The 8,590-nt window shown below is 31.5% G+C and overlaps 1 long non-coding RNA gene across 1 annotated transcript; it reads right to left on the bottom strand.

Moving 5' to 3' along the window:
• Nucleotides 1-417: 417 nt before the first annotated feature.
• On the bottom strand, nucleotides 418-1,276 carry LOC106777482. Its single transcript, XR_001376950.2, has 3 exons — nucleotides 1,128-1,276; nucleotides 891-988; nucleotides 418-760 (listed from the first exon to the last, which is right to left on the bottom strand). It is a non-coding gene; the product is annotated as an uncharacterized LOC106777482 (long non-coding RNA).
• Between the last annotated feature and the right edge of the window lie 7,314 nt (nucleotides 1,277-8,590).

Here is an 8,590-nt window from a genome sequence, read left to right as displayed (position 1 = left end):
ACTTCTGCTATTGCAATTGCTCATAATCCTGTTCAACATGATAGAACAAAGCATGTGGAGATTGATAGACATTTCATCAAAGAGAAGATTGAAGCTGGAATAATTTCCTTTCCTTTTATAAGATCAGAGTTACAGTTGGTTGATGTTCTCACCAAAGGAGTGTCAAGAAGATTGTTTGATAAGTCTCTATTCAAGTTGGGAATGTGTGATATCCATGCACCAACTTGAGCGGGGTGTTAAGATATGCTAAATATTCTATTAAAGGATATTAGGCAATCAAATATTGTGTTAGTTATAATTTAAATATTATTTTAATTTGTGCAGATTTGTGTACCTGTCATTCCTTTAATAGATGAAGGATTATAGAATCCTTATATGTATATATATGGTACTCTACTCTTTGAAATAATACATCAGAATTATTCTTTAAACCTTTTATTAATCACACTGTATGCAAACACAGTTCCTGCAATGTTTATCATTAGTTATCTTCCAAACCCACCAAACTCCACCAGATAACATTGAAATCTAGCTATTAACTATATGCATCAAGAAAACTAAAGCAGCTTCCATCATAGAAATAGAACGACTCTGCAAGTGCACTAACTTGGACACAGGTAGAGGAATCACATCCCGTTGTGAAAGAAAAATTTTCTTGAATCCAGAGTTCATACCGTTTACACCATCCGTGGCAGACATCACCACAGGTTTGGCAGCTACTTCATACACCTCGTCCGAATTTGTATGCGGTCTGAACACTCTATTAGTCACAAATCAATTCAGAATTCTAACATCCATATCCATAGTTTTCTACACAAAGAGCAAAAACCTAATGGCTCACTACTAGTTGCCCAAAAAGTCATATGAAGAGGAGTTCCGAATGAAAATACCAGATGCATAAAAAGTAGCTGGATTATACTCGTTTCTCACAATCTTCTCACCATCCGCATGCCACACGATCTCGTCTCCTCTATGGTACTCTCTTTCACTACAGTCAAACAACACCGTAACACTCATTTGGTCACAGATAAATCAATGCGAAAAAGATAGAAACAAACCACAGATTCGATTTCTCTAAAACTCACAGCTAATGGATCTGATTTCATAGCTATAGATCTAAGCATTACCTCAAAAGGATCCACCCACTCCAAGATCACTTCCTAGTCCATTCCGAACTCCACAGGCAAATGAGAACGAGAAGGAATGCATGGAGGAGAGGGAACTGCTCAAGAATTACCAGAGAAGGAAGAGCTCGAAGTTATTGTTGAGAAAAAAAAATAAGGTGAAGCGCCGAAAGTTAGGAAGATGAAAATTAAACATTTTAAATCATTATAACGACTAATCAGTATAAATTTTTCTTTTCATCACTTTCTATATTAGTTTTAAATTTAATTGATATAAAATAATTTTATTATTTATTATAGTTTTATCATTAAATTATTTTTTATACTAGTTAAACTGTATAGAAATTAAAGAATTATATTTTCTATATCAATTAATCACAATAACTCTTTTTATATCAATTATGATCCATAAATATAAAAAAGTTTTATAATTTATTACACTTTTATTATTATTTGAGTTGGACTAACATATATAATACCCGTAAAAAAAACCATTGACTACAATTACAGAATAATATCTAAACGATGTCCAAATATTATAAAAAAAAATATTGTCTAATTATTTTGAAAAAACTATGGAATAAATTATTTTTATCCAATATGGAAGGTGTGGTGTGGAATAGAATATCAACTTTTGACAACATGCTATATAAAGAGTGTTGAAAATGAAACTCTCAGCACATTTGCTTTTTGAAACCTTCTCCCAAGTATGGATGGTATGCTTAAAGTGGCATGGACAGTTGGACTGATTTCTGCATCACAATGTATACAAGAGCCATTTCCTTCCTTTAATTAAACAAAAAAAGGCTAAAAGGATAGATAAAAAAGAAAAAGAAAATAAAAGGACAGATAAAAGGACATAAATTAAAGAGTTCTATTATAGAAAATATTATAAATATATAGTATATAATATAACTGAAAAGTAACAGGAAATAAAGCAGGTCATCTCCAGATGCTACTTTTACTGGAATATATGCACTAAACTTTGGTGAAGATAACGCACAAGGTAAAGCTTAGGTGCTTACCTTTAGATCTTAAACAGTAAAAAAGAGGGTTTTGAATGAATTATAAAAGAAAAAAAAAAAAAACTGTGAAGTTTGCATCCAAAGTACGAAAATGTATATTTTAAACAGTTTCTGCAGTTAGCCTGAAAACTACATATACACATTTGTTTTCTATCAGCAAAGTCGACTAAGGTACAACGGTAATGTTTTTCATGAAATTGTAACAGTAGTGACAAAAAGCACTCACTGAATGCAAAGATTATAGGTCTACTATATGACATAATTCTTTCATAAATATAAACCTTCAAAAGGTAATATTAATAATTCTGGTTTTAAATTGGCCATTAAAGAACTGTCTGCAACTCACAATCTTATACCGCAATCAAAATGCAACTGCGACTTAGACATATGATAATGTAAATTATGCAGAATAGCAATGTTTGTTGTGAAAGGTTTGTGGTGTTGGTTAAGCCCAAGAGTTCCCCCAAACACTTCATTGAAGAAGGGTTCTAACGTTTGCACTAGGTAGCCCTTCACATGAAGCGTTCAGAGGAACTCCAGGATATACAGCCAACAGAAGATGAATGAAAGAGTTATAGATGAATGGACAAACACAGAACAAAGTGTTGTATTTAAGGTGGAAATTTTGATGGAAATATTATGTGGAGTGGAGAATTCTACGTAATGCAGGTAGGTACTTTCTTTCGCTGAACCTGGACAGGATGTTCGCCAAGAAGCTAAAGTGGTAGTCATGGAGTGGGCTCGTTCCTGCCACTAAAGTCATTCAGAACATCTTTAAAAAAATGAAAAATGATATTTTAACACCATTTTTTACACCATTTTAACACTGCACATGTGTCAAAATGTGGTTGGACGATTTCAAATTAAAAAAACAAACTTTGGTTTTTTTCTTCCAAATATATACCCTGTTAAAAAATGGATCATCGTATTTTTACAATTTCTTTTAACAACTTTTTTAGAACAAAATATGTGTGATCACTTTATTTAAATTTATATTTAAAAAAATATTTTAAATAGATCAATTACAAATTACATATTGTGAAAAAATTATAAAAAAAATTATTAAAAGAATTTTACCTTAAAAAATATTACATTCTTTCTTCCCTTTGTAGTCATTTTCGACCATTTTAAAAGCCCATGGAATATATAACTATCGCTGTATAGACCAATTCCTGAACAGTTGAATTAATCACATTTTCTCCACATGACAACAATTAGGGACGGTACCCGATTAGGTTGAAGATGAGTTAATACTTTTGTCTTATCTTCGTCTTTATTAAATAACGAGTAAAGTGTACGAGCTTTCTTACTATTTCATATTAATTAATTAATTTTTATAAAATAATAAAAATCGCGATAAAAAAAAATATTATCAAATATTCAAATGTATTTTCTTTTTTCAATATCAAATATTTATAAAAAAAAATTATAGTGGTATGAATTTCTAATTAAAGTACGAAATAACAATTATTTAAAATTTCATAAAAACTAAAAACATCTATTAATTTTTCACATATTAATGGAACAAAGTTGATAAAAGTAATTTTTAAAAATTATAAAATGAAAATAAATAACCAAGTTTTAAAATATTTCAAATGTCCTTTTACCTTTCTCTAAATATATATTTTATTTTGAATTTTAATATATGTTGGATGATAATAATGAAGATTTACAATAATAATAGTAAATTATTATATTATAGTAAATGAAATATCTTTACGGAATTATAATAGTAAAATTACTTTTGTGATAATGAATTAGAAATAAAAGTAATTATATAAAAAATCATAAATAAAATTATTCTATGTATGGTAAATGTTATTCACCGTTCAGTCATACTGATGCGCCAGATAGATTATAATAGTAAAATTACTTTTGTGATAATGAATTAGAAATAAAAATAATTATATAAAAAATCATAATTAAAATTATTCTATGTATGGTAAATGTTATTGACCGTTCAGTCCAACTGATGCGTCAAATAGAAGTTAGTTAGAATAAATGGTTTTGTTTATGATGGATTGAAATTGAGTCAGCATCTAATTTATTAGGTCGTAATAGGACAATGCTTAAATTTTGATTATGAAGCCAATAATTATTACTATGGGTTATAATCTGGCAGAAAGAAATGATTAAAGATATCGATTAACGAAAATAGTTTCTAAGCAACAAACCAAAAATAAGGTAAGTCAGTTTTATTAGATTCTTAATAGTTTAAGGTCCAATAGATAGCTTATAAATAAAGAGTTAGACCGCAAAGGTATGTAAGTTTTACAGATTTTTAAATACACAATCTCTATCAAATATCATTATTCTCACACATGTCATTGACTTGAACGCCAAAGTGCTTTTAACATATACTTCTCTTCGGAATTGAACGGGAAGGACTTGAAGTAGAAGATACAAATGTTAGACGACAAAAGCAAAAAAGTTAATCAACATTCTACATTATAAAAGTAAACAACAAATAGAAATAATAAAAAGAGAAGTAAAAATAATAAAATATGTATTCTAGAAACAATTTGATATACAACTAAATGAAACTATTTCACAAGGTGGTTTTATTTTTTTAATTGGTAATTATACCACAATTCATGGATTAATCTTGATTAAAACAGTATTGAGTTTGTAGAGAAGAAGGTTTGCTAAAAAAATATAACATTTATCAACCTCAACTTCATTTCTTAATATTAAAGTTTTCAATTGAAGAAAAATCCTAAATAATAATTAATTTTAGTAAAAAAAACTTCTTCCATAATCAATATCTTGACCAATTTAAATACTAATTGATAATAAAAATTATTTTAGTTTCTAATTTAGAAATTAATTATAATTTTTTATTTATAATAAAAACTACTTACGAATGATTTTTAGTTTATAATTTAGTATTTAAATTGATTATTGTTCCGGAGTGAGTTCGAGTCACCAATCCCCTTCACAATTTCTACTGTTCATTGTCTGTCCAAGTCCGCTCCTCCTTCGTCCAAGTCCGTGTGGGAGGGTACCTGCTAAAGACACTCCGATGCTTAGGTCAGTATTCAAGTTCGTTCGGGAATCAGAGCTCAGTATTAAATACGCAATAAATGAACCCACTTACCACTTACCTTTGACTTCTATATATAGTGTTCGCTATGAGCCTGAGATTAGTAAATCCTTAATCAAGGCCCAATCACAGCCCAATAACCCTTAATCCTATCTTACCTTAATCTGATTCGCTATGACCTGAATTCTGACATGACCGTTCGTACCAATCGTCTGGTTTCTTATCATTCAGGACTGTTCGTCTTTATCCGTCCGGGATCCCCAATACACCAGGCCCCCCAAGCCCTAGACAAATATCTATCGTTTTTCGAATTTGAACCTTAATCTGGTTCGCTATGACCTGAATTCTAACATGACCGTTCGTACCAATCGTTCGGTTTCTTATCATTCAGGACCGTCCATCTTTATCCGTCCGGGATCCCAGTACAATTATTATATGACTAATTATTTTTAGTCACTAAAATATATCATTTTTTAATAATTTTCTTATATATATTTTGCAACTTGTAATAAAAAAATTGTAATTCTTCTTTTAAAGAAAATAAAACCTGAATTGCTTTCAAATATAAGAAAAACACGTTACCGATGAAACGATAGCCAGAACCCTTTACGATTATGATAAAGTCCAGTATATGTTTAGGTATTCCACTGTATGTTTGGGAAATTTCGTCTCTTATCAAGATATAAAATTTTGTTTTCACCATTTTATGAAAAGTTAATATCAATTTGGTGAATACGTAAAATATATTTTTCTTCTCTTCCACCCCTTTGATATGTATGAAAAAATTATTTTATTTTATAATATTTTCAAATCAATTATATGTTAATTATTCTATAGAGTGAAATTAATTTCTCTGATTTGCATGATTGGCATTTTTTTTTTAATTTTATTTGTTGCAAAGTTTTTAAACATTTAATTACCAGCACCAATAAATAATTAATATAACTAAAGAACATTTGAAACGAAAAACCTTTTTATAATTCTTGTGTAGAAAACAATGTGAAAAAAGTTGAGGATGAGAGTTTTTTAGCCTCTGAAGCCAAAAACATTGTAGTAGCATCGCATTCGAAGAGCATGTGATTTAAAAGTAAAATTGAGACACTTTGACGTACCAGATTCCACACCCAACACATGCGCATCAGAAAAGATTAAAACAGAAGACGCAGCAGAAACATGGTACAGTTAAATATGTGGCCTCTCGATATGCTTCTTTCATTCTCAGCCCACTTTAGCTATTTCATTTCCCTATTACCCAATGTTAAGTCTAGGTTCAGTTATTTCACTTTTACTAGAGAAATCATAATTTCACATTCAAATATTTTACATATTTAACATTATTTTATTTTATTTTCTGTTTCTTTTAAGAAAATAAAAATTTATTTTTTTATAATTATTTTATTTTTATACTGTATCAAATAAATGCAAAAATATGTTATATTATTATTATTATTATTTTTATTACTTCATCTTTTTTTGTATAACAAAATAAAATAAATCTAAAGACCAAACCAAGGACCAACTTATTCTGGATATTGAGTTTGGACACAACCAAGTTGGTCATAACATGGTAAATTGTTTTAACTGAGAAAACTTCATATTTTTAGTTTACTGCACACTAGTAAAAAATAGGGATTATACCGCGCACATTATGCCACGGTTTATCAGAAACCGCAACATAATGCTGTGCGGTGGCAGTTTTGTAAATAAATCTAATTTATATGCCGCGGTTCTCCACTTAACCGTGACATATACCCCAGTCAACCATCTCCTTTGACTCCATGTCAGGAAAAAAAATTAACAACAGGGGAATATGCCGCGGTTGGTCAGAGAACCGCGACATATACCCCTGTAACCTCTTGACATTCCCCATCAGTCAGCCCCTACAATAAATTGACAGGGGAATATGTCGCGGTTGGTCAGAGAACTGCAGCATATTCCCCTGCCAATTTATTGTAGGGACTGACTGATGGGGAATGTCAGGAGGTTACAGGGGGAATAGGCCGCGGTTGCTCAGAGAACCACGGCATATTCCCCCTGCTACCTCTGACATTCCCCATAAGGCAGTTGGGAAGGCAGTTTGGGGGATTCTGAACGTTGGGGAATAGGTCGCGGTTGGTCAGAGAACCGCGACATATTCCCTGGTCTGAGTAAATTTTAAAAATTTTAGAGTATATGTCGCGGTTGGGCGCTGAACCGCGGCATATAAGTTAAAAAAATTTCAAAAATGCCATTATGAATTATTTTTTTTAAACGAATAGGTCGCGGTTGAGTTTAGAACCGCGATATAAAGGAGAATATGTCGCGGTTAAGTGTAGAACCGCGGCAGATTCTCTTCTGAAGGTTAAAAAAAAACATAAGAGTTTCATCTTCTCCACGCGATTCTGAAGATTTCTCTCTGCCTCTACTCCACGCGAAAACGCCACTGCCTCTTCGTCTTTTCCGTCGCGCCTCCGCCGTCGCGCCTTCCGCCGTGGTGCCCTCCGTCGTCGCGCCCTCTGAAACCCAGGAGCTTTCGTTTTCTCCGCCACGCCGTCTGAAACCGCCACGCCATTCCAGGTACTTCCTTTATGCCCTCGTCAAGTTTTCCATTAAGCCTTTATGTTTGCTTTCGTTTCTTGATGCATATGTTGTTGTGGCTTTGATCATTTTTGTCGAATTTGTTGTGGTTTTGGTCGTTCTTTAAGAGCCAAAGTATGTTAGCTTTTATTTAAGTTTTTATTTTTTTTATCAGCAATTTTTTTTTTAATAATATGCTATGAACATTTTTTATTTAAGTTTTTATTTATGTAATTATGTGTGATTGAATGTTTGAATTGATAATTTGAATGATTATTAATTGTATGATTGTATGAATGAATTGATTGTATGATTAAATTTATAATTTTATATAGAAAATTGTATAATTTTAATTTTGTAAAAATGGATCGAAATTGGATTAATTTACCACGTATTAGTGCTGAGTATGAGAGAGGTGTAGAGGAATTTATACAATTTGCGCAATGTAATGAGGGGAGAAGTGACGATGAAGTGAAGTTTAGGATGTCCTTGTGTGAACTGTTTGAATGGGAGAAAGTTGAACACAACTCAAATTAGAGAACATCTTATCTGTGATGGTTTCCTAAGATGCTATACAACATGGATATGGCACGGCGAAGAAATGCACTTTCCGACTGACTCGCAAACTGAAAATGTTACCGATTCCACAATGGAAGAAGATCGACCGGATGAAGACAAATTAAAGGACATGATCCGCGATGTTGGCGCAGAAAATTTTGCCAAAGCTCATGTGTATGAGACGATGTCGACTGATGCCGAAACACCTTTGTATGTCGGTTCAACTAAGTTGACACGTTTGTCAGCTGTGTTAAGGCTCATGAATTTGAAGGCGAGCAATGGAT

This window comes from Vigna radiata, chromosome 11 (genome assembly GCF_000741045.1).
Source record: "Vigna radiata var. radiata cultivar VC1973A chromosome 11, Vradiata_ver6, whole genome shotgun sequence".
Classification (NCBI taxonomy): Eukaryota; Viridiplantae; Streptophyta; class Magnoliopsida; order Fabales; family Fabaceae; genus Vigna; species Vigna radiata.
Note: the sequence above shows the minus strand (reverse complement) of the source record. Positions and strands in the feature narration are given on the sequence as shown.